The sequence below is a fragment of the Netta rufina genome (genome assembly GCF_964035555.1).
Source record: "Netta rufina genome assembly, chromosome: 1".
In the NCBI taxonomy this organism is placed as follows: domain Eukaryota; kingdom Metazoa; phylum Chordata; class Aves; order Anseriformes; family Anatidae; genus Netta; species Netta rufina.
The window spans coordinates 170,636,838-170,664,570 of NC_140123.1; the positions used below are offsets into that span (position 1 = coordinate 170,636,838).

General features: G+C 42.2%; 1 protein-coding gene across 1 annotated transcript in view; it reads right to left on the reverse strand.

Annotated features, from left to right (window-relative positions):
• HMGA2 (high mobility group AT-hook 2) overlaps positions 1-27,733 on the reverse strand; it is a gene marked incomplete at its 5' end in the record, with an annotated part of 109,913 nt that overhangs the window by 47,987 nt on the left and 34,193 nt on the right. The gene's annotated exons all lie outside the window — the stretch shown is intronic.

The window sequence follows — 27,733 nt, forward strand, 5'->3', positions numbered from 1 at the left end:
AGTGCAAACTGCCACAGATCCACTGAAATAGAAGGATGTCCACTGGCTTATAGCAATATGCAATTTGACCTCAGATTTAAAATGTGAAATAGAAGAAATACAGACAGACAATGGAATGGACCTAAAGATGGTGGAGAATCCAAGTTGATGCCACGTCTCTGATTCACTCTGGTTTGTTAACGCATGTGCAAAATGAGGATGTATCATCTACAAGCTATGCAGCAGCCACTGAGGCTGCACTGTAGAACGAAGATTCCGCCTGGCTAGGCTCATCTTGAGAGTATAAACACATCCAGCCAGAAATTCAATTTAAAGATTGGACAAGACAAGCTGTCACTAAGCAACTGAAAGGGACACAGCATGTGGACGTTGACTCATTTCAGACTTGCATGGTTGATGTTCTTTTACTCCTTCTAAGTTAAGAACTCATTCATGAGAAACACATTTAAGCTAGCAAAAGTATATGGAGACTCAAAAGAGCTCAGCCAAATATCAGCAAAATTATATTAAAGCTGCAAATTGTTACGTAACATTTGTCCGTATTTGCTTACAATGACCTTGTCAACTGCATTACAGCATTATCAATGTATTTAAAATAGTTTTTGTATTAAAATAGCCCCAAACCATACCAAACGTACAGAGGCAGTGTTCTGTCTGCCACAGGCAAGGCTCTAATCTCACTTACATCAGTGTAAATCCAGCATATTTCCAACAATTTCACTGCACAACCAGTGAAAGTGAGATCAGAATTTGGCCCTATGCCTCCTTCACTCTGTCTTCCTCCAGAGAAAACAAAACCATTTTTTGTTATTTCATTGGTGTGAAAAATCAGATACAGATTTTATGGCTGATTTAGAAGCTCTTATCTGCTTCTGAAATCTTGAATTGCATAAACTGCATGTAATCCTCACATAAACACATTCAGCAAACATGATTTCCTCCTCCCCTCCTCATTTCCTATGCTCTGAACAATCTTAATGCCTTTTTTCTTCACAATGTGCACTTAAACACAATATGTTTCCCCATAAACATTGTTACTGACTTTTATTTTATGTCCTGCATTAAAGATTTGCTGTGATGGTAAAGGAATGAAACAATCACCATATAGTTCTAGTAGGGCTCTGTAAGTGTGTAAGGGTGTATACTATCTGTACTTGTGTGTGTACATCTGAAAACAAATAAAATATTAATTATTTGCAACTTTGGAGACTAAACATTTTTCAAAATGGGGGTGAATTGCTTGCAAATGTGTTTTCTTTATTGCTCTGCAGATGCTGCTCATTTTATTTGCTTTAAATCATCTTTTGCTGGTCCTGCAAGATTTACATTCACAAAGCAGTGTGACAGCAGGGTAGGGATGAAGAGCTATGTGTACAAACAGAACTGGGCTGTGCAGGGCACCACTGTGTTTCTCAGCTGTGTGTACAAAAGCAGTGATGTTAAAAGAGCTCTTTTTCTCTGTTTTTAAGGAACAAATGCAACTGAAGGCTTATATTAACAACTAGGTTCTCCTTTATTCTGAATAGTCCTGAACAAGTTTATGAGGGGATGCTCCAGCTTCCCTCAGTGTCAGTGTGAGCCTTGCCTCTGAGGGCATGACTCGAGACAGCGTCTCCTTTGGCAGCAGAGGCAGAGCTGGAGTCTCACCCTCATTCATGCTGGCTCATTTCCTTCAATGGCATTCCTCTGAGAGCATGACACCAAGCTGCTCCTGCAGGTTAGAGGCCCTGACAATGCGGCCTCAAGGAACAAAAATGGCATTAAGGCAGACAGGCTGAAAGGGCTGTGCCACTCACACACCGCCTGGGGCCACACTAACATGGGCACTGGGTGAAGAAAGAGATTTCATGACACATCATTCCTCCAGCAAAGGCATACCTATGGTTCTGCTTAAACACAGTGGAAACGGCAGATATCCACCACCTTCCAAGGTTAGAGAATCAAAGCACAGTTAGCTACAGTAGAAAATTAAAAAAAAAAATAATAATGCTGAGAGATAGCAATTAAAATCTCTCCAAAAGGGGCACGTGTCTCCCCAGCACGGTTCTTTAATTGCCATCAGCTGCATAAATCCTAGGAACATCTTCTGCAAAGTAAGTATCAACTTAGAAAAACTGTTCATCGGAGAAATATGCAAAGCCTGCAAAACACACGCGCACACGTGTGCACATTAACATCCTCATACAACCTTGATTTATTGAGCCTCTGCCTGGCAGATGGCTGACATTTTAAAACACACTTCTAGAACTATAGATCTGTTTGTTAGTTTGTTTTTCACCATCCAGACCGTAACAACTCCAGATACAACTCACTCACAGTGTAGCAAGGGTAAATGAATGTCACCACAGCCCTGACTTGTCACGCTGTCACTGAGAGGTGTGGAGCCCTGGACTCTTCCTCCCAGGCAGAAGTTACATCATCTCACACATGCTTTTCTTGCTAGCCTGTATTTGGAGCTGCCTTCAAAAACATCCACGAACCACACACTGGTTTACTCACTGTTCTGCACTGTCAGAATCCCTGCCCTAGGGATAAGTTCCTGCTCCACCACAGATTTCCTCTGTGTCTTTGGGAAGACGTGCACACCCAGGCATCTAAGGATATTTTAGGAACCTGAAGGCGCAGACAGATGTTTGCAATAACATGTCAGACCCGAAACTGTGTTAATCCAGAAACAGACACCTTGGCTCTTCAGACACCCCGGCTTGGACAGAAGCACAGCCTCCAGTGTGAAGTGTGACAGAAACCCAGGGCAGCAGTGCCATAAAACCCCACTGCATGAGGTGGCAGATAGGTGAATCACATCCAATGCAGGCAGGAACACCCTGGTGATTTCTTCTTTAAAGACAAAATAAAGGCTGGCTGTTTAAAGAGGGGATTCGGTTCAGGAGATTTTGAACTCTCCTTTCAATCAAAAGCAGAGTTATTTACCACTGCAAATGACCACTAAGTCCTAAGCCATTCAATCCTGTAGTGAAACAAGGACTGAAGCAAGAAATAACTGACTAGCCTAGATTCAGAGTCCAGTGCAGATGAAAAGAAGTGGAAAGGCAGCTTTGAGGCATTTCTGTGCCTCGTGGTATCCGGGGCTGGTTCAGTTTCTTTGATTTATGCCAAATGCATGTTTGTCCAACAAACATAAGAAGTAAGAATGTTTACAGAGGACAAAGAGTCAATGTGTAATTGCCTTCTAGTTACCACTTAGTGTGCCACCCTCTGGTTCTCAATTTAGACTTAAAAATTAAAACAGTAGTGCCAAATCCATAGGACACCTAAGAATCATGGTATATCAGAGCAGCTTCACAATGGGACTCTTCAGGGCCCCAAAGATGCTGGCACGCCTCCTAAAACTCTCCTGGAACTTTTGAAGCCTGTACTGTAAGCATCAGATTTTTCCTTCTCTATTATCCCCATGAAACAGGAGGATGAGATGAAGGAGCATATCTGTTCTTAGGATAGCCTGACAGAGCCAAACTTCATTTTTGGTCGTCTTTCATTACTGTGACCAGTGGTCCCACCCAGTGGCTTGGTACCACCAGGGGGCAGTGGGAAGTGGTCACTGCCGAGGCTGGGGGGCAGATACTGGGATTACCCCTCTGATTTGCCCCAGAGGGATATGAATAAATCTATGCAGGATCAGGTCTTGTTTCCAAACTGAAATCTGGAGGGTGATAATTTATCATGTCTAAGCCCAAGGCCTGAAAGAGCAGTCACCAACATTTACATTTTTGTACAGACTTTGGAAGTTCTGGATAGCTGAACCTGTTTTTTGTTGTTATTGTTGTTTTGTTTTGTTTGTTTTCCCCAATAATTAAAATACTTCTGACCTTTTTTTTCAAATACCCTCTGTAAACATAATGAGAGATATAGGCACACATTTAGTGGCTTTTCATAGGAGAAAAAAAAAAAAAGTGAACCTACCATAAAGCAAACTGGTGAAGAGAGAGCAGAGGTAGCTCTGAACACAAAAGGTCTTGCTATATTCCTTAAAAGTTCTCCTGTGCTAACAGCAATTAGAAAGTTCAGCTGTAATTTCACCTCTCGTTCATACAGGGCCTTGTCTCACCTTCAGCAGGAAATAGGGACTGAGTTGATGGCGCTTGAACATAACAAAAGTCTGTGGCCATAGAGCACTGCAGTCATCAATACAGATCTGTCACTGAGGAAGAGGAACTTCCATCTACCACAGCCTCTACGTTTTCTGATTTCAGTCAGTTATTTCTGATTGTGATAGATGTAGATTTATGGTGCATAGGAAGCAACAGGTCTTTGGGCCTTGCAAGTGTGCTGGGCCGTGAATACTCGTGGTCCATGGCCAAATCACGCATCCAGACCACCTCTGAAACACAGGAGAGCTGGGTAACAACAAGGCTGAGGGGCTGAGCTTGTTATCTTGGGTATTTGCAACAAAAGGGCAGCCAGGATTTTCCAGCCAGACTGGGACAAACTGGTTACATGGCCTCTGAACTGCCACCCTGTGCTGCCTCGCGTATTAAATGGCATCTTCTGCTCCCTTTGCCCATACGAAGTATGCGAATGGGATGACCCAGGGCTAAGGGACCACTTGGTTCCAGGAAAGGTAGAACCAGGCCCACAAAGCCACCATGTGTCCAGCACAACTTCCCAGCAAACTTCTCACCTCTGATTGAAACAAGCACCCTATCTAGACAGCAGCTGTATTGAATGACAGAATTAGGGAGATTAGTCTTCTGAATTATGGTATCTTAAGAATGTTTTTGCATAGGGGGAACTACAAATGAAAGCAGTTTTGAGCAAATTAAAAAACAGCTCAGTGTCACTGTTAATTAATTAAAAACAATTTTTCCAAGTCAGCCTAATAGAAGGCTTCCTACATGCAACCAGTAACTGATTAAGTGAGTGACTCAAGCAGTAAAATCACAGTCGGGCCTATTTTCTTCATCCTGGAAGGCCAAGTTCAATATTTTTCCTATGAGGCATGCCTTACTATAAAAAGAACGTGATGTTTGAACGTGAGTGTCTCTGCTCTCGGTGCTGGCACCCGACGCCTTCCCGAGCCCTCCTGCCGCATTTCGAGAGTACAGTATGAATCACAATCATGTGGCTCACCTCCCTGCCAAATTCTTCTCTTCTGCTACCACTGCGAGTTCCTCCCAGGCCTCTGCCAGCAGCATCTGTCCCCCAGCCAAGGCCGTCGGGGCGAGCGTCAGCAGGGAGGCAGGGCTGGCTCCCTCCCTTCTTCTCCGAGGAGGAGGCAAGCGGGCAGATGGTTAGAAAGCTGTAACCACGGGGATGGCTAAACGGGCGGCGGAGTCGGTCAGGATGCAAAAAAAGGAGTGAGTAGGAGGCTGAAACGGAGACAAAGAGAGGGGAAGGGGCATGCATGGGGCTGGCTGGACACTGCTGCCCACACAGCACTGCAGGCCGGCAGACCACCACATCCATCCTCCCACCCACCCTCCATTCACAGAAACTCTTCTCATCGGTCCTCCCTGTACAGGCGGGTCAGTGCAGTGCTGCTTTCAGCCAGGCGTGTTTCTTTGGCGACAGAGGCCCCTGCACAACAGAGCTATGAGCTCTTTCCCAAGGCTGTAGCATCTGGGACCCAGCCTGTGGTGGATGGGAAGGTGAGAAGAAGGGGTATTAGCTGAGAGGAGCTTGAGGAACGTGAAATGGGATGTGAAAATGATGGTGCAACATGAAATGGCCATGCAGTTTCACTTAGCAGGAGAGAGAAGAGGACAGCATGCATAACACTGTTTTGTGTGCCAAGTTTGCACGCAAAATGCACTTCACGTATGAAGCAAGGGACTTGCTGCCATTAAAGCATCTGGGCTTCTGGATGTTTCAAAAAGCATGCAGAGATGAGAGATTTGCCTTCATTTCTGAGAGCTGACCACCCACTTGCTGAGGGCTGAGGTAGGGGCTGGTGGGAGCTGTCAGGAGCAGCAAGCACACTGAAAGCAGCACTAGAGATGCCCGACCACCAGCCCTGGGACAGCCGAGCCCATAAACACCTGCCTTCTGTAAAGGTTTCTATGTCAGCTGCAGACAGGAATGAGAAGCTCTGTGCTTTTCCTTAGGGTTTATGCTACTGGCATTGATTTTACGCAGAAGGCACTCAGAGACTGCAGTGGTGGATGATGATACAAGGTTTTGAAATACAGTTTCAAGCAAAGGACAAAAAATAGTGTACAACACTTGTGAGTCATTATCAGTGAATTTACAGCGCTTGCAATCCATCATCAGCTGAATCCAACAGCTAGCTGATACTGAGTACCTATAGCACAAATAACACCATGAGTACCCTGGTCACAACAAAATAATGGAAAAAACACAAGCTCCTGCGTGCAGAGCTGCAATGACTTCAGATAAAAGAATCCTGCCTTTCAGATGCTTTTCAAATAGTATGCTGGTATTTTTTACCTGTACAAAAATTACTCTCCACCTTGAAGAAAATACTTTCCCTTCCCAAGAAGAACTGCTGTGACAGCCCAGAACACCAGACAGATAAGCAAAACTGGATAGTCAGTCCAGAGAGTTGTAAAAGGATCCTTTGTTAATGCACAGCTAAAAAAATTTCTAATTGGCCTTAGGACACTGTCTTACTTCTAAATGATTGAAAAAAGATGAATGTTTGGACACTAGAAAAGCTTTACCAATCCTGGATGCTTGTCTTGTCTTTAAGGCAGAGAAAAGGTTACAGTTGGATAATATTGAACTAGCTTTACTTTTTTTTTTTTTTTTCCTTCCAAATTATGCCCTGATTCTTGTATGTAAGCATTGTCCCAGTCTCTTTGATGGCTCCACACAGATTTACAGAGAGCTGAAACCTTGAACTTTTACAGCTTACCTTGTGCCATAAAGAATATGAGACTTAAAACATGTACAGTAAATCTAGACTTATATTATTCTCCCAGGTTTATTCATTGTCCAGAAAAGCAAGGAAGGAAAAACACCCCGAAGGATTTTAAACTCTGGAATCTCTGAGCCCTGGTGCTTTGTTCTGTGCATGTAACTTTCCCACGCCTGGGGACCTGGGGCTTGTAGACTTCCCAGAAGCAAATGCCCACCTTCCTGAGACATTACAGCTAAGCTAAGGATGGGGCTAATGCTAAAATGAAAAGCTTGGCCAGATTTCCCCCAAGTTACGTGGAATTAATCTAATTTTTACTAGGCCTGTTTTTATATAAGTCGCGTCTTAAAACGTTCTCTGCTAAATGTCTCTCTGGTAGATTTTTACTACCATGTGGCTGCCTCTGGGTCAGTGCAAAATAGAAATCACAGGCACACAGTAAAGCTGCTGACCACGCTCACCCACGAGGAGCAGCTGAAGTGATACCTTTTGCCTTCCATTTGCAGCAGGCTGGTGATACACACGTGGCTGGCTGCCGCAGGTCAACCAACAAGCAGCACTGATCTAGGTCCCACTTTTTTTAGGAGCTTTCTCTACGAAATAACACACGATTGCTGTTACAGCTCTGATTTGCTTTGCAGAAAAGAGAATGAATTTTTTTGCAGAAAAGAGACACACAAAAAGTCCAGGGTCAACCCCTGCCCTATTTTGTAACATGAGCAGGTCATTGACTACATTTTCCATTTTCCAAGTATTCCTTAGTATGGAGTAGAGGTGGATGCTGCTGGCAAGTTTCCATTTAAGAGAAAGGATAGACTCTGAGAAAAAAACAATGTCAATTTCTGAAATGCCTTCACAATAAGCCTTTCTCCCAGCTGACAGATAGAACTTTCCAAAATATTTTTCTTGCAACCGGTAGAAAAATATACTAGGTAATTTATAATATAATTTAAACTCCTGGAACACACTAATGGATAAAAGAAGAAGCACAGACTATCATGCAGGGAATGAAGAGTTGGAATACACCACTAATGCACTTTATGCTGCCTAATTTCCTAAATGGGACAATGGCATTCTCCTTTATACAATTCCCCCGAGGTCTACACATCAGAAATGTGCTATACATATAAGGTATTCAATTTGCAGTGATTCACTCTTGTAAAAAGTATGTCCCCAGTCAGACTTCCAGAGCACTGAGAATAAAAATACCAGTTAACTCTGAAGAAAAAGAGACTATTTAAAATGTGGGCCACTCCATTTCAAATAAATGATTAACTTGTCCTAATTACATTACATTCTCCTACCTTACAAATTTCAGAAAGCTGAATAAATCATTCCTACCTCTATCTTAACAGGGGAAAGTGGTAATTGTAGACACCAATAAATTTTGGAAATAGAAGTGTCTGTGTGTAACAAGACTGTACTATTCATGCCAGAAACAGCCCCTTCCCTCATTCTTGATAGCAAGTTGCTCTAGCAAACAGACTGATCTGAGTCTTTGAATTAAAACTAGTAAATGGTACCACAAAGGTTAATACAGGACACAGCACCTTGGGTACAACTTGACTCCAATGGTGATCGTCTAAGTAAGCAGTACAGAATGAGTGGGTGGAAGAAAAACTAAAAGATAATTTCTCAGTGAGACACCAAGAGGAGGATTCAGCCCCAGCTTCAGTACATACTGTTCCAACAGGGGATGACTGGGATAAGTCTGTTTCTGTCAGCAAGCTTATCCTTTCAAATTAAGCAATCCTGAAATGACAATTACCTCGACAAACATTTTTTCAGGAAAAGTTGTATTTGTACTGCCAGCTCACATTCAGTATCCCAAATACCATTTGTAGGCTACTTCCCAAGAGGATGTTTTCAATTACTTGGCTTTTTTTCTTGCTTCCCTACTCCTTCTGTCTCTCCCAACTATTACTCAGTCCCCATAAAATATTTCTGTTGTGGCTGTAACTTGGGCATGAGACATGTAAGCGTATACCCGGTCTGCACATGTAAGTACGTTAATGACTCAGATTCTCTCATTACATGCTGTTTATATGCAGCTTTTACCACTTCCTGGTCAGAAGAGACTTCTACATTTTTTGCCAAATCAGAGCTCAGTTAAACCATCTAATCAACTTGATCAGCTCAGGCCAAGTTCATTCACTTCCATCTACCTTTGTAGAGTAGTAAGTGACTCAGGATTTTTATTTTTATTTTTCTAAACAAGTAGCTATTCAATTTTAGAGAAGCATGTGCCTACTTTGGCTTTTGATATTAAATAAATCTAACGCCTTTACTGCGACAGAAGAGGAAGGGGAGCTCCAGGACGCTGCTCCAATCCTATTCCGCAGACCTATTCGTTAGCGAACACAGCTGATTTGATGGGGTTGTTTTGTTTTGTTTTGTTGCTGGATCCACTACAAACACAAGGCACTGGCAGCTCAGCCAGCAACATATGAGAAGGGGCTTCCTCTCCCGCCGTAGCGTTCCTGGCGGCTTGAGCATGAACAGAAAAGGTGGACGGATGCCAACTGGCAGAAATAGCAGAAATAGCAGTGCATGATTCTAATACAAGCAGCAAAAAGACCAAGCATACAACATCTCTCTCTCTCTCATTGACTAAGGTTGCTTTGGCAAACAGCAGCAGGCTTTTTGCATGCTTATTTCCCTCTGGTCAGGGCAGATAGCTTTAATTACGTAGCCATGCAAGGTAATACTGCACAGTCTCTGGCAGTGTCGATGCACGAGGGTAGTAAATAGAGGGCAAAAGCACCGATCAGCTGTTAAGCAGCTCAGGGACACTCTCCATCTCGGCTTTCTAATGAAATTCCGTATAAAGGGGCTTAGCTGGAGGACTCCTCAGACCGATTCATACACGCTGCAGGAACACATGGGAAAGGGTGTGCACCTACAGGGAAGGAAAATGTGTAAACAGCAGTGACTCAGTAATCCCAGCACATTTTTGAAAGGCAGGTTCACTGGGATTAACATACTTCCTTCATCAACAGATCTTCATTAACAACCGCAGGGAGCATGTGCACGCGTTTCGGTGTGTACAGAGTACAGCAGTGGGTGGACTGAATTCCTCAGCGGTTTTCTCTTTCTTTTTCTTTTTCTTTTTTTTTTTTCCTGCAGGATATTGACTGACCCAGACTAAGACAGATCTTTCCACCACTTTGCAATGATAATGAGGTCTTGCAGGCAGGTTTTTTTCCCTCAATAAATTACTATTATTATGTTTATGATTATTATAATTAAATTATAATAATCATAATATTATTAATCATAATCATTATATTATTACCATTTTGCTTCTTAACTGAAATATTGCTTCACGATCTGTTAAGGATTCCCCCCCACACACAACCAACTTTCACACTGTGACCAGCCAAAGCAAGATGGTTAATCCAGGGACTCCACAGAACAAGGAAATAAAAGATCATTCCCAAATCACAGGTGGATTTTCCACAAGAAATGAGCTCATTTGACAAAAGTCACAATTGCTATTTCTTTGTAAAAGCACTGGTGCCTCTGGCGGTTGCTTTCATTCAGAAGGGATGGAGCAGGAAGGGATGGTGTTTGGGTCAAGTGCTTCATACTGGGCAGTGACAACAGATACAGGTCTCCTAGGAAGACGTGCTCTCTTGAAGTACTAAATTTGGTGTCAGTGTGTTGAGAGACCACTCAGATCATGGTGGCTGCAAGGTCTTGATCCTTTAATTCTCATTAAAGCCAACTTTCCACTGACTTTGGTGGGCTGTGTATCAGCCTGATAGAGGTACTTATATTCAAGTCAGACTAAACGTGCTCATGTACAGCATGAGGTTGTATGACACCTATTTTGATAAACACCAGCAGTTTGACGCTTAGATTCATGGAAGAAATTTATGGTCCTTCTTTACTCTGGCTTGGAAGTTATTAAAAGATGGCACCTGTAAGGTGTATTTCAGCATGTCAAGGGCAGCACTTAGCTCATGAGCATCCTAAACAAAGGATTTAAGCTGTCATAGGACTGGTGTCCTATGCAGGCAGATTTCCAATTAAGTCAACATAAAGCTGAAGACTGAGCCTTCATTATCCTGTAATTGGAAACCGATCCTGTTTGGTGCTTATCCCTGCATATAAGAAGCTATGGCAAAGCAAGGATGCTCAGCATAAGGTGTTCAGCATCTCCAAGAATTAACTCCTGATGGTGTTACTATTGTAAGAAGGACAGCAGATGCTGAGTGCTCTGTGAAGAACCATCTTTCTTCCTTTGTTTTGAAATAAGCTCCTGTTGATTTTAGTTAATTCCACTCGCTGTTGTCTTAGAAAAGCTAGTCACCAGTCAATTCCCACCAGTTCTCCATGTCCCTCATGATTTGGTATACTATCCTAAATTACTAGGCTGAAGAATCACAGCTTACTCAGTCATTCTTCACAGGCTAGCCACTCATATGTCAGCCTCATTGATCACCCTTTGAACCTTCTTCTGTTCTACTACTTCCATTGTAGGATGAGAAGGCAAGAAATTCCACACAGCATTCAAGATGCTAACAAACATATTAGCATACAGACTCCAACCCACCTTCAACTTCCATGCAACGATTTTGGTGGGGAGCTCAAAACAAAGGGAGTCTGACGATAGGACATGGCCCCCTATAGCACCTAAAATGTTACAGTCTTGATAAAAATGTTTATTAGAAAGACAAGTTAGATTTAAATACACAGCTTTGTAAGTTACACCTTGTGGTAGCAGAAAACAGCTCAAAGAAGCAGTTGATTGAATAGGTTGAATACTACACATAGAGAAATCCCATGCTTCTTGGCTGGCTATGTGGGTGGGTGGGTGGGGAAGAAGGCTCAGGGTGGAGGGAGGGAGGGGAGAACGGTGTGTTTTGTTTGTTTATAGCTTGAGTGATTTGGAAGTGTGTGCTTTCCTGTGGGAGTGCCTGGCTCTATCTCTAGTGATCTCAAATCAGTGTTAAAGGTTTGTGAACGGGTTACAGAATGAGCAATGGCACCTCCCATCGTTAGCTGTCTACATTTTTTATAACCACTTGCATACTTTTGGTCAACCACTGTAAAATAAACAGTCCTTCCCAAATGTTTTTGTTTTCTTTGACAGCACAGCAATAATTCACTTGGAATGCTGCAGAATATAATAGCACTTTAAAGCTGCTGTAAAGCTGCCTTTTTATGATTTATGTTTGCGTTGTTTTCATGCAAAAAAGATGCCTGACCTACAGAAGTATGTGAAATTAGAAGATGTATCATGTATGCTTGTACATGATATGGGGAGGGTATATGGGAGAAACTATTTAAAATAATTCTCATTTTGCAGGGAAGATCTGATCATTTGCCCATGTCTTTGAAAAATGACTCAATACAACAGCCAGATTACCTTCTGCTACTACCAAAATCTAATCAAGATGACCGGAATGAGCATCTTTCAACATGAACTCTTAGGACCTCATATTTCCTATGCCTCCTGCATAGAAAAACAGTACACTCATAAATAGACATTGCATCTGACCAGAAGAAACATTTTGCAGATGGAACATTAGATGGCTGCAAATGCAATCAGGACTCCAGACAAGTGCAGAAACCTGTAAAAATGACTCTAATGTCTGTCATCCTGCACTACCAAAGAGCAAATCCACGTGACCACAGATGTTTATGTTCTGCCAGCATCATTGTATTTCTCTCTCTCATTTTCTTTCTGACAACTCTTGCCTGCAGCCTGCACAACAAAGACCCTAAATCGTGCTGCATGGTGAGGAGGAATACACTGTACGTGGAGAGTTTGCTCTTGAAGGCTCAGAGGTTATCAGTTTGACCATCACACCTGCATTCCTGACAAACAGCTGGGGACCCGGAGAGGCCTGGCCCAGCTCAGTGCTTCTCCAGCAGAGAGCAGTGATACACTGTCAGTGAGCTCAGCCCTGGAAAGCAGGGCAGCTTCCAAGAACCAGCAAAGGCAAAGCTCAAAGTTGGCAAGCACCAATGTGAATGTCAGGAGCTGGACTTGGAGAAACAGATGACAAGGTGGGATCATCTGAAAAGAGAGTCATTAAAAATACCCGCAGAGGCAGTGCCTGCACCAGCAGCCCTCAACTCAGTAGGATTACTCATGTGAGTAAGGATCTGAGGTCAGATCCTTGCAGCACTTTGCATTGTAAACTAAGCATTGCAGGGGGCATTTGTACCATAAACTCCACCTGCCTCCAGATTAGCAACTGATACTCTGGCAGCCTTCACTCAAGGTGCTTATACCTGTTCAGTTGATACCAAGAAGACACCATGCTGCCAAGAGAATAGCATCTACCTTACAAACTGTTTGAAATGGAAAATTTGTCACTGCAAATTTGACTAATTCAGGTTGCAAGCAAAGGCAAGTTTTACAGGCAGGAGACTCTTTCATTAGACAAACCAATACCTACTGAAAAGAAACGAGCAGCTTGTCTCAAACTTTGCCCTGCATACAGGATGCTTCACATACAGGCTTACGTATATCCACACGCACACACACAGACATGTCCACTTCAGCTTTTACACCTTGTACATGTATGTATTGTATATATGACTTGTATATAGTCTCAGTCGCCACTACTAGTAGTAAAAAAGCCAAAATGGGAACCCCTCTTAAGCAAGAAAAGTCACAGATTGCTAAATCACAGATTTTATTGCCAGGAATTAAATTACAGATATATTTTATTGTTAGATAGTGTAAGCAACAGGTGGAGGATGGCCTTACCTCTCCCAAGCCCTAGGAACTGATCTGGCTCCCTAGAAGAAAGCCTTTACAAGTGGGAAGCTTTTCCTGTGTCACATCTGCTAATAAAATAGATGTTTGTTTTCTACCCACACTGACCTCTTGATACTGCCTGCTCCTTCCTCCCTGCCCAATGCCTTACCCCTCCAACACCATCCCTTGCTAGTGGGGAACCCACGCTAGGGTTTATAGGCTAGTGCTCCCCATGGCCCCCTTGGACCCAAGGAGCCACCCCTTGACACCCCGTGACAGCAGATGGTTTCAACCATAACTTGCTTTTTCTGGTAAGAGCCTTGCTGGCACTGGCAGGACCCAGACTGGGTTGCCTTTTTGCTGTCTGGGTATTGGTAGGGCTGGGGAGTTCAGGCAAGCTTGAGTCCTGCGGTGCAGCAACCCACACAGATGCTGGCCACTGGGTCCAAAGGAAGAGCTTGTCTTTATTCTTCCTATTCTCTTCCCCTTCATTCCTGCCTTGGTAGCCCCAGTATATTTCCAGGGCAGGACCTATTAAAAAACTTTTCTGTAAAAATGTTGAGACAACAGAAATGAGCAAGAATTCCATCAGGACAGACCTTCACAGTGGTACAGATGAGATTCTGCTGTTTCCTCCTCTCACGTCACCATATCCTGTCCGAAGTAGCCCTACGCTTTTTCATCTCAACTATGCACATGGGTGCAATTCCTTTTTCACTCAAATAACCAAGTATTCTTTCTGCATCTTGTGGGCACATGACCCTGCAGGACAAAGCGTGAATAAAAAGAGTCTGAGACAGAGCTTTGTCCTGTGTAATGGTCTCCAGCCTTCCCCACCACTGGGCAACAACGCGAAGGAGAGGGAAAACACTGCTTCCTCTGTCAGCCTGAGCTGTACTGCCAGTGGGATGTTGTACCTATGGGTCATGCTACTACATGGTCTTGTAGACATCGAGCAGCCTGTAGATAGATCCGTAGTCCAACTGGTACAAAAGTAACCATAAAATCAAAAATTGAGTGGTTTGTTGTTATTTTTTTTAATCAGACCCTTTGCCATACCTTGACTTTACACCCTTCTCTTGCAGCCAGCAATACCGTATTTCTGTTCGAATTTAGAAATGATACAAGCCTATTTATTTGTCATCAGTATTTTGAAATTTAAGTCTGGCACTGCTTGGAAAGGTAAAAAGGCTTTATTGTATTTTTTTTATTTTTTTTTTAATTATAAAATTAAGCTGGTATTATTTAAATAACAGCCTCTGTTAGGGCTTTCTGATATCCTCTGAAATCAAGAGATTGAGGAGGCAGTGATCTCCTTTCCCCAGGAGAAGGCATGCTGGAAGGCACTGGATGAGCAAAACACTTTTCTGTGCACAGAGCAGGTGCAAAACCTTGGTGCAGATGGTTGTCTTTTATGTTCTCAGAGGAAAAAATCTGTTTTTAATTGGTACTTTTTGTAGCTCACAGTTCATCAAGATGGTTCGAACTGGCACGTTTTCATGAGCCTTCAAGCACCTGCAGTAACCTTCTGTGGTTTCAGGAGGAACAAGAAAGTGCATCTTTTTTGTAACATTGAGGAAGGATGAGAAAAAAAAAAGGAGTTTTGATCCCCAGGATAGCGATGCAATGCCATGTCTACAAAAGCACTTACTACCAAGTCTGTAAGAGGCAAAGCAGTGCTGTCAATATCCGTTATCCAATCCAAGTTCATCAGCCTGCTGAGCCAGGAGCTGTGGGCTGCCTCCCTTGAGCATTCAAGGACTCAGTGGAGGAAGCAGGATCGGTGCAGCTCCTCTCCCCAAAAGCACACGTGCAACGCAGTGACTTTCAGAGGACTGGCCCAAACCTAGCCACACTCCACGTCTCACACCCCTCACAGTGACTGCAGCCTGACACTTTGTGAGATTCCCTTCAGAGCAATCCTGTCCTGGTTTCTGGGAGCATCCATTGCCCTGCTCACTCCTCTTCCCACCACCTCCCTGGGCCCTGCTGTTGGGCAGCAGCAAATAAAGGGGCAATCAGCACACCTCCAGCCCGGGCTCCCCAGCAATTGAAGAATGAGGGCTGCTGCGCTGGCTGAAAGGCTTGGGAAAGTGCAGCCCTGCTGTTTCATGTCAACATTCCTCCCCCTCTGCCTTTCCCAAGGTCTCAGGCAGAAAATCCTTTTTTGTTCTTATCAGTTCAAACAAGAACAATGAATTCCTCAAGCCCACAAGAATGTGACAAGGTGCCAACAAAGCCAACCAGGAAGGTGATGTATGGTCTATAGGCTGCAGCTCAAATAAATCACTTCACAAACCAGTGCTGCAAGGAGTGATTTCAAACAGCTTAGAGCCTCCAGTTCTAGCTCTGCCCTTCAGATTTTCACCTGCCAAGTATCCCAAATAAAAGCACTGTGTGTGACGCTAAAATGCTGTGTGCCCTTTGCTTTTGTTACCAGTAATAACTATGCAGCATGTAATTAAATCAATATTACCGTGGGGTGTCTGCACAGCTTTGGTGAAGGCAAGAGTTGCAGTTTCCATCATAAACCCTTAAATTCGAAAGTTTACAGCTGGCTGTAAAACTGGCTCACTGAGCAGAACTTGGCATGCACAGCTGTTAGCCAGGGAGCAAACGATTTTTACCATATTTCAAAAATAATTGGTTTGGCTCTTTAAAATCTTACTAATGTTTTAAAAAATGAGGTTACCATGTCTGGATGCTTTTTAGCGTATATCTTCCATTTCTACAAAGAAACGCTGGCAGGCAACTGATCTCCTAGTAAGCCAGTCTGATTGGGAAAATAAAAGAGTAATGACCAACATGCTCAGTCATAAAAAGGCAGCTTAGCAGGTACATATTCCACATGCATAAGGATCTGGATGTCTCTTCCTCTGCTTGGACAGCATGCCTTCTAGAGAGAATTCACATGATGCTTGACACTGTAGAAATTGGCACAAGAATAATTGTTTCATGCTGAATTACACTGACATTAGTGAAAATTCACAGTGTGGGCAAAATGGCAAGCAGGTATCCAAGATGCTCAGCCCATGCATGGGCACTTTACCAGCCAGTGATTAAAATGAAGCATGCCTAGCCTTGCTATAAGCAACAGGCTGCTCAAATTCAGCTTTCTCCATGCATCACTGCCACCACAGCACAGCACCAGCCCTAGGGAGCAAAATGTTGGGAGCGATGATCTGTGACACACAATCAAACTCCTTGTTGCAATGAACTTCACCATGGATGGAGTTTTCCTGTTTTACATCACCTCATCTCGTCTCAGGAGACACACTGCTTGGCAGACACACCAGCACTGCACCTACTCCATCATCTACCTCATCTACATCCTGCCTCACCAGTGTACATACCACTGGGACATCAGCTGCAAAGGGTACACCACATCCATGCATCCCTGTCCTGTTTGTCCTCAGAAAACAAAGTATCTCTTGCTCTTAGCCTGTGGCAACCAGGCTTTCCTGGATTTGCTCGGTCTGTTAGCCGTGTCTGCAAACTAGTGACTAAAAAACACCATAAAGAAGAAGAAATAATATAGCTGGCTGGTGGAGCTTGGTGCTTTTCAGATATTTTTACTGCTTGTGTTAGTAACCAGTAATGTACCAGCAAATTTGTTGGAGAGTACTGAAAAAAAGCAGTACCACCTCTGTAATGAGAAATCTTTCTGTGGCTCTGTATTGCTACATTTTTCCTAATAAATGAGGAGGGACAGAACTGGTGTTCTTTTATGCCTCTCACCCTACTGGTCACCTTTTAACATGGCTCCATTCGCAGCAGGACATGGTCCTCCATCTTTAAGGGGCAGACTTGCACAGCTACGAAGAAGCAGTTTTCTTTAAACTCTGCAGAGATATGTTTTTTAAAAATCTCTGCCCTAAATACATATTTTATACAACATACCAAAGCAGTCAAGTAACTAATTCGTATGCTGGGCTGAAATGGCTTATTTGGAATTGCTGCAGTCTGCAGTACAGCCTGCTGAGCATGTAGTAGGGGTCAAAAAACCCTTCTGGAGAGATTTCTGTGTACAGGTCATTCTAGCAGAATGGGAAAGACTTTTCTGATATCTACCTTGCCACTTCTGCTCCCTGAAGGAGTCCTTGTGGGCTTGGATATGCATATCAGTGCCCTGGTTTATGCCAGTCAAAACAATCACTGCTGCCAGTGAGTGAAGCAGTCTGGATCGAAGCCTTCCAAGCCTGGGGGCTGCACAAAGCATACAAAGAAAGCAACCACCACTTCGGGTTGTGTGTTGCATTTAGAAGGAGATTTTTTGTTGTTGTTGTTGTTCTGACACTGAAATGCAGCATTCCTGATGCGTGAGGTGTGGCAACAACAGAGGTGAGACGTGGCGTGGAGCCCAGACTCACTTGCTTAGGCATTATGATCAGGCTGAGATCTCTGTCACTTTGATTGGACAGGGAAGAGGCAGGGAGAGGGGAAAGCTGGGCTCCTGGGACCACTGACACAGGTGACAGAAACAGGAGAACACAGAGGATGGCAGTGGTGACTGGCAGGAAAACAGTTGGGAGCTGCTACCTTGAAAGACTTGCACGCTAAGCTCCATAATGGGTCCTGGGATACTAGGTGAACTTCTTTCTTAAAATCTCAGATGCTGAAGCCAAATGCAAATATAAGAATATTAAAATACATCATCATTAAGGCGTTTTAATGGAAAAGCTCAAAATCCTGAAGGCAAATATAAAAGCTGCTGCTCTTTCAAGTTGCTCATGATTCTTGGCCAATCTCATGAAGCCTGGTGTACATGTTCTCTTTTAGCAAAACTTCTGTACAACTACAGAAATTATATACAGGAAGCACTGAGGCACTTTTCAAAATCACATATGCAGTTTTTGATTGAGAGAGCTTTTGATGTTACAGAAGAAGTAAGGGGCAGAGAAGAACTCCAAGGAACTATTTCTACATTACCACAAGACATTTACATTTGACAGTACTTAGAAAGTCTTGACTGTCTCCATCTGCTCTATACTCTGTTAGCCTACTTAAATAGAAATTACAAAAATATAAGGTACTTTTAAATAAAATATTTAATTTTATTGTACTCTTAATTCACTTTTACCTTGTAAGTGTAATTCAGGCCATACTAAATTACATATCTACACAACATGAAGGCCTAAAAAGATCTAAATTAGCTCCATTCTTCTATTAAATTACTTTTTTTTATATCAAAATTGAAGAACTCCATGGGAATTTTAACTAACAGAGACAGTATGTTAATCCATTTCACCTCGAGAGCACAAGGTCTTAGCACATATTATGAGCAGAAATGATCTTTAGCATCCTCTTATTCTCACCTCATAAAACAAACAAGTGAACACGTAGTTTGGCACAAACCTCCCTGCTCAAGAAAGGCCCCAAATGACATAAGAGCAGATGTCACCAGCTGGGGCTGAATTATAGTAAATTGCCTCCCACCACGAGCACTGTGTCCTGTGCCTACCACAGGTATATTTTGCTGCAGCATCTTGCTCAAATAAATACATATTTGCAAAGCAAATGAATACAGATTTTTACTACAAATTACACAGTATGATTAATTGCCAATTTCCAGCTCTGAAATAGTGTCAAAAATGAGTCAACTGACTGTCCAATAAAATTACAACTCAAAAGTAATACTTAATGAAATCCTGTATGAATTTTGTCATGAGCTAATTTTGTGACACCTGCAAAAGGAGAAATTCGCTTTCCGTGTGACCTAAATAAACACTGTCACGGGGGGTAAGAGGGATAAGTGACCCAATCCCGCTTATTTTGCTTATTGCCCATTTGAATTCACCGTGCTTGCAGGATTTCGCTGACTGCCTGGCCCCTGGGAGCTCTGAGACCTCCATGAGTTTCCAAACAGTTGGAACAGCACTGAAAAAGCCTTCATAATGAGAACAAGTTGCTGGTGATATGGTACGGTTAATCCTCCAATCTTAATTACACTAATGACTTGTTTATTTGGTTACTCATATCACGTTATTAGCAAAACCTCTGCACTGTTATTCAGATCCTGAATGATAATCTTTTCTCTGCTACCTCTTCCCTAAAAACATCAGAACAGACATGCCAGGTAGGCCATGAAGCCCAGCAACTCTTCTGAAACAGCCACCAAGGAGAAACACTTACAGAAAATAGCAGGAGTACAACAAGCACATAATGATATTTCCCGTAGTGCTGCCTCACTTTTCAATGGTTTATGGCTCTGGGACATCCTGAACCTAAGCCGTGGTATGGAAATGCCCTGGATGAAATCACTTTCTTTGCATCTATCCAACTAATCTTTGAATTCACATAAAAACTTTCAGTTGCTTCAGCATCCTGTTTTCAAAATGTGTTGTGTGAAAAAACATCTCCTTTTGTTTCCATCAGACTGACCAGCTATCAGTTTCATTAAATGACTCCCAGTTCTGTTATCAAAAGCATGAAAGTGAACGTTTCCCCTTCTGTGTGCCACTACTGACTTTGAGACCCCCTGAACACATCCTATCCACTCATCTTCCATCCCGGCCAAGGAGCCCCATTCTACTTGTTTTTTCACTTGAAATTCCTTCAATACCTTTAATTACCAATTTTACTCTTGTATGTCTTCTCCAGTTCTACTCTCTTCTTAATTCTCCACACCCTCAGTACTTGCATTTTTGGCTACCAGAGGAGAGCCTCCTGGATGGCTGAGGAATGCTCAGTGGTGTCTGGAGGAGACCTGAAGTTTCCTCTGGCTATGTCTAGACTGGGTGGCGGCTGAATGCTGTGGTGGGCCAATTGTCCTGGTCAGGGATGGAGCCTGAGCATGCCATGGCTCCCTTTTGGCCCTGGCTGTGTCTAGACTGGGTGGCGGCTGAATCATTTGGTGGGCCAGTTGTCCTGCTCAGGGATGGGGCTTGAGCATGCCTTCTGGCCCATGCCTTCTTGTTTCCTTTGAACTGAGAGTTGTATGTGTTTTGGGCGAGGGAAGAGTAGGAGGCTTCTGTGTCTTGCCTGGACATGGATTTGGAGCATGGCTGGGGTGCACATCTGGAGTTAGAAGCTTGCAAATACTCTCAAGTGCGCTAATTCATACGTAACCTTTATATTCTCATAAAACAGCTTATGACTGGCCTAGCTGTTTGGGTAAGTAATGATTTCTGTTGCTCTGAAGGTCAAGCAAAATGTGAAGTCTGACTTTGCCCTTCTACAACTCAGTGCTTTATAACTCAACGCTTTCCTGATATTAGCATGAACTCAGGCATCCTAAAAATCCTGCATACCCTTCAGTCTACAGCCCTAGAAAGAAGCCTGCTGCTATCTCAGCTTCCCTATGTCAGTCACATAACTTTGACCCAAAGACAGGGGATGAACAATGTCGCAGCAGACTGACACCATACCAACTCATCTGTTTTGTCCCTTTCCCCCTCCATTTTTTAGACTGCAAGTCTTCCCTGTGACTGTACAGAACGTATCGCACTTTGGAAACACCTGTGCTGTCAATAGTGACGGCCTGGGGTCTCTGCACGTGAAGTCTCCATCCTCCCCAGCGAAGCATCATCGGTTCAGCTGCAGTCTCTCCACAGGACCTCTGGCTTTCCCCGAGGCTCATTCTGCAGGATGCAGAGGAGATGAGGTAAAACCAGGGATGGTCGTGCAGGTCCTACCTTTTTCTCTCTTTACAGAGATTAACCAGAAACAAAAACACAGCCTCTGGCTGTTTCACTGAGTTACCAGTGTTTCCAAGACTTGAGCTAGGCATGCAAAGTACGTATTCTTGAGGATTTATTGTTGTTTACGGTTTGTTTGCTTTTTTAAACTAAGCTGCTTAAGTTCCCATTAAGGAATTGTGCACTGCCTATGCAGGCACAGCTAAATTAGCTTTGCAGCAACCCGCCTTTGCCCTGAGCTGCTCCTGACAACATTCCAGTTGTTTTGGGAAACCCAGGATCTGTCAGATGGCAAGCATGGTTTTCCCATCGTTCAACTGCCCCTTCGGCCAAGGAGACAAGAGCTCAAGGGATCTGGCTTCTCTTGTGACAGCTTCAGTAACTGCACCTGAAGCGAGACTGGAGTTTCTTGGTGAATAGAGGAGTGCTGTTGTGATATTGTCTCTCTACAGAGCCCTGGATAATTTTTTATGTCCATTTTGGCACCACATTAGCACCTGTTGTTCTCTATATAGTTAAAAAAAAAAGAAGAAATTAAACCACCACTGACCTACACTAACAGGCACAGCATTATTTGGCAATGCTTTAAAGCTTGAGTTAATCTGAACTTAAAACAGATTTTTAATGTGTAACTGGTCTCCCATCTTCGGACGGAGGCTTCATAAAATGTAAATCTATTGCACTTTAACACGTGCACGATTTCATCCAAGGCTTCTTAACGTGTTTGTTTTTCTGATGCCATGTCTGATGCATGAGGAGGAACAATTCTACAGGGAACCGGACAGGCAGACCTTGATGTTGTTCCTGGTTGAGCCAAAGACTTTCTGTGCTTCTCCGACAAAGACAATGACCCTGATTTTTACTGGCTATAAAATGGGATATCCCTGCCTCGTATCTATCCCAGCTTAGGTTACAAGCCCTTATGGAAGTGCTGCAATAAATAAAGATTACATTTTCAAATGTTATAGAGGCTAGGGAGTCTGTATTGGCTGAATACATCAGAAAAAAAAAATCTAAAATCCACACAAGCTTCCACTGACATAAACCAGACAAAAAGGAAAAACAAAACAAAACAAAAAACAAACAAACAAAAAACAAACAAACAAACAAAAAAAAAAACACACACACAAACCCACTAATAAGGCGGAGACAGTGCTTGTAGGGTACTGCACAACACCCTCTAACCCAACACTTCCCTACTGTTCCTGGACTCACCCAACACAAAGGAAAGGCACTGCTGCCCTCGCTGCAGGCCCTGGAGGAGGGCTGAGATGAAGGCACCCCTGCCACCGCCTGCCCCTGGGGAACCTGACTGCCCTACAGGGTGCACAGCGCAGCGCCCAGCACCAGCTGAGGGGTACCCTTCCGACTGACAGGATTTACATTCTCTGCACTGTGTTTCTACAAAATCAGCCATGAAAGAAGTTGACTGAGTCAACAGACTTTTACCACAGGTGTATCTACCTCATTGCTTTGAAAGGATCCTTTGAATTCCTCATTTTTGTTTGGTTGTTTGGTTACTTTTTGAGGGAGAAGTGCAGTGCAGTTAAGAGCATTATTTTCCTACTCTGTTTACATTCATTATGTCTCACCTTGTGATATTAGGATGAATTTCAGGGAATCCAAATGTAACCTCTACCACAATACCACCTGAAACTCAGCGTGTTCTTCCCATCCAACAAATACATTTCACTATGTATCACTGTATATATATGTATGTATAACCCGGAACATTTGCAAATGTTTGGCTATTAATATGGCAAGCTTTTCATCTCCAGAACCTATTTGCAACATACTAAGGGTTATTCTCACTCACAGATACATATAGATGGGTGTATATATATTTAAAATGACTGACATAGAGATGTAGATATGTTACTGTGGAATTGAGGAAGTGTTGGTGTGGTACAAATTGTCCTATATCCATGTTCATTTAAAAATGCTAGTATTTCTATTCACTGTCCAGAAAAGTTCTCCTACAATATACTACCATAAACTAGCATATCTAAAGCAGGCGAAGAACTGACAGAAAGCACATTGAAACAACTACACTTTTGCATCCTTTAAAAATATGTTGAAATTGGATGGACTTCCAGTCTAGAGGTCCCAGATACCCTACATTTATCAAAATACTTATTCCTCATTTTAGAATGTATGAACTGTTATTTCAGTTGAATTTCTTATTACTGAAATATTTACCATAATATAGAAGCACACTGAATTAGAAATTAGACAGTAAGAGCACTTACAATGAGTCAGAATAAAAATCTATTTCTAGAGTAGTACCAGCTCAGACAGTGGCTAGTAATGGATGCTGTGGAAAAATAAATGTGGCAAATATGGAATTTTGGAATAAAAACTTCCTGCATTTTTGAAGTGGGAGATGGCATTACCTCTACTGAGTTTAAAAATACCTTCTGTATAACGTCTGTATAAATCCTTCTTCTGTATCTTACTTTTTTCTACGGATTTGTTTTGTAAACTGTAAATACATCTTATATGAAAATCTTCTGTGCTAATTAGCTCATTGATTTAACTGTGCTGTGTGAAAAAAATAGTTCCTTTTGGTTTTACTCTAACCATTTCTGTTGATGTCTTCTAGTTCTTACATTCTGAGAAGTTATAAATAATGATTTTCCATTCGTGTCACAGAACTAATTGGATTTATGTGTCTCTGACATATTTCTGCTTCAGTTCTCTTGTTTTCATTTGAGAAGACCTGGTCTACTTACTCTCCCCTTGTATGGAAATAATTCTGTACCTCTGGACAATCTAATATTCATCTGCACTTCTTCAGGTCCCTTATTATTTGTAGCATTCAAAATACTAGTGTGCCACTGAGTTGTACACGCCAGAATTATACTTTGCATTTTGTTTTCTACTTGCTTCCTAACAATTATCAATATTTTATTTCTTATTTTTGACCAAAGCTACCACAAAGCCGACATTTTGCATGAACTCCATTATGACTCCAAGTTCTCTGTTCTCTTTCCTCTTTGGAAACAGCTATCTTGGAGTTCACCTTTGCAAAGGCAGAGCTCCTTCTCATTACCTTGAAGACAGCAACAAAAAGTGTCACCTGCTGTTGCATCGCCAAGCCCATTTGATAGCAGGAGCTCCTTTTCAACTGATCATAATCCTTTTTAGTATTAACTTTCTAAACAATTTTTGACACCACCAAATCATAACTTTACTCAACTGTATCTTCAAAATCACAAATTTTGAGCAGTGTAGGTCCCTGCATAATTCCTATCAGAACTATACTGATACCTCCCCTCCACTGTCAAAGCAGCTCAGAAGAGAACCCTGTTGTTCTCTGACCACTTAATCCCTTTAAGAGCATTTGGTGAATAACAGTGAAAAAAACTATTTTGGAAAACCAGACACATCACATAGGTTCCTTCACCACGCACACACCAGTCTTGTTTCAGAGAATTCCAACAGGCTTGTGACACACAACTCTAAAAAAAATTCTAAAAAAGCTTACTCTTTTCTTATTTTTATGTACCTCTTCCTATGAATATTATACTTACCCAAGTCCCTACAAATCTTATTTTTTCTCATAGCTTATACCTATTTGCCTGGTGTGGTGATCAGACCTACTAGTCTGCAGTTCTGGAGCTCTCTTGGTGTGGAAGGTGGAATGACTGCCACCTTCTTCTGCGGTGCTGAACACCTACTTTATGTCCTACTGCTACAGCATTGCTGTAGAAAGATTGAGAATTTCTTACCAGTTCAATCTGACTTCTTCAGAGAACAGTATTTGGTTTTGACAATTTCTCACTTCAAGTTTATTAAGTTCGAAAGCTCCTTTATCTGTATTTCAATATTAAACAGTTCTTCAAAATCATTCACTCTGAAGAAAGTTTCTGGGTGGGAAACTTCAGCTCCTCATAAATATTATTCCTCAGTTCAAGTATACATTTCTGAGGATTTCAGAGAAAAGACTCTGGAGCCTGTATTTAAAGCTACCTTTTAACAGCTTTAGGCAAACTGGTGGAAGAATGTGGACCAACCTCCAATTCTTCTGGCTATGATCAAATTTTTATTTGCATGCAGGATACTATTTTCAGAGGCCATTTATCCAGCACCTTTAATTAATACTTTTAGTTTTATTAAGATATTTATATTCTACACATGTTGCTTTTGTCAATACTTTTAAATGCTGCTTTAGGTCATTGCTTTTCCAGATTAGTCAAATATTTGTATCATCATTCACCTAACAAAACCTCTGGCAATAACCATTTTGTATGAAAACTAATTTGGAGGTGCTGGGCTTTTTGCTGTTATTGAAAGGGCCTGACCTCATTAATTCTTTGGTTGGAATTTTGCTTCTAGAAATACCTGTGAGGATTATTTCATAGATTCATTTTCTAGTTCTTAGATGTCTAATTGCCTAATTTGTAGATGTGATCAGGTAGTTAGTGTTCTAAGTACTATAAATGGCACCCACAATTATTTCCTGAAGCAAATTTACAGGCACAAAAATGAGGGCCATTTTTCAAAAACAGACTAGAAATGTGTTTTTAATTGTAGATAAAAGCATCCCCAGCAGCAGTAAAATACAGCTAGAGGTGCCATGCCCAAAGTGGCAAAGGCTAGGTTCATAATTGTTAGATATTGGCTACAGTTAGTGAAGCTGTAAATGTTATGTGGTGACAAGTACTACATTATGCTTGGACTTTTCAAATCTTTTCTTAATTATTATGAACTGATTGTGAAACCTGAAAAAGAGTTGGGCAAATGTTTGCCCATGTGTACTTTACTGCACAGCATTTCTTGTATGCATACCTGTGTACATGTGCAATAAAAGTGAAGCCTTTCCTTCTTTTAACTAAACAATGTATGAATGAGACTGGTATAAATACTACTCTGAGGTACTTCCTTTCAACTTCTGGCTATTCCAACAGCATTGTAAGCTCTGGCCTATCATCCTCAGGTTTTTATCTTCCATAGATGAAACAAATAAAAGGCAAACAGCATGCATGATAAGCATGTAAGAATTTAAGTCATCCTTCTGTATGATATTTGGTCTGGAAACAGCATAATGCCTTGCATTGCCAACAATGGCATGGAGGCTGGTGACGAGTCGTATCCCTTAGTGTCTTGGAACTGGTCTTGGAACCAGTGCTGTTTTTTATCACAGAATCACAGAATTGTCTAGGTTGGAAGAGACCTCAAGATCATCAAGTCCAACCTCTGACCTAACACTATCATATCTTTATCAATAACACAGGCAGCAGGTTTGCAGATGACACCAAGCTGAGTGGTGTGGTTGATAAAATAGAAGGAAGGGAAGCCATCAAAAGGGACCTGGACCAGCTTGAGAAGTGGGCCCACATGAACCTAATGAGGCTCATGACTTTTAGAAAACTTTAGACTGTGTCTGTAAAATCTTTCCATGGGAATAAAAATCCACAACAGACAAGAGGCATTTTGCCTGTTTTTGCCTTGGATAGTAATGAAGGAAAATTACAAAATCAACACTCTTAAGTACAGAGGCAAAGCCTTCTTTAATTCTCATTTCTTTAACTGAAAGTCCCAGCTGTGGAATGCTGGAACTGGGATACTGAAAAACTGACTCAATGTAAAGCACTTAATTGTCATTAGATGTAAAAGTGAAAGGTATCTCTACTATACTTCCTGTCCTGGAACTTTAAATGGAACATATGGCACAAGTGGGTGGAGAGCCTGGATGTGAAAATACAGATACAGTTCTCTTTCCAGAAAGACTATGAAGAGTAACTTACTGATCAAATGAAGTCGGAAACTCACAGAGCACCAGATATGGTCAAGGAATGTCAGAGTTTTAGGAGCTGCTGATTAGTTACAGAGACCTAAACTTGATTATAGTTGCTAGTTATCTGGTACCCATTAGGGTTAAACGCGTTATAAGGAATCACTCCATCTTTACCAAAAGGGCAGAGAAACAAAGCAGAACTGAAAAATAGGTTCTGGACTCTTCAGTGTTAGCTGCCTTTCTTGTTGGCACTGTGAAGTGACAGAAGTATGTTGCAGCATTGAGTAACTAAGACCGGAATGTGATCTAAATATTCCTTGAGTGATACCAGTGTTTAGAGTTTGTGGAGTGACGATACTTGAACCAGTTCTGTGTTATTTCCTTTTCCCTCTAACAATGGACACTAATAGCAGAAATATTCTGCCTCACTCATGTTATATAAGAGTTCTCCTCCTACACCACCGTTTTAGTCAGAGGGCAGGTCAGTGGGCAAAATATGCTCATTACTATTTCCTTTGCTTCAGAAACACTTGCCAAATTGCAGTGGCAAATGTTTTGCATTTGCCTTTCAGGCTGAGTGGTTTGGAGACTCTGGAAACATGCCAACGACCAGCGGAGTAGAGCGGGACACTTGTGCTGACCGCACCGAGCTCTTGATCAGACTATGAGCATTGCGTTCAGGACTGCTCAGAACAGATTCCCAAATGAATAATGTCCTAAACAGCAGAGAGTTTCACTGACTCTCCAATTAAATATGTAAGTATAAACTCATCATTTTAGACACTCTGAGGCCTCCTCTGGAG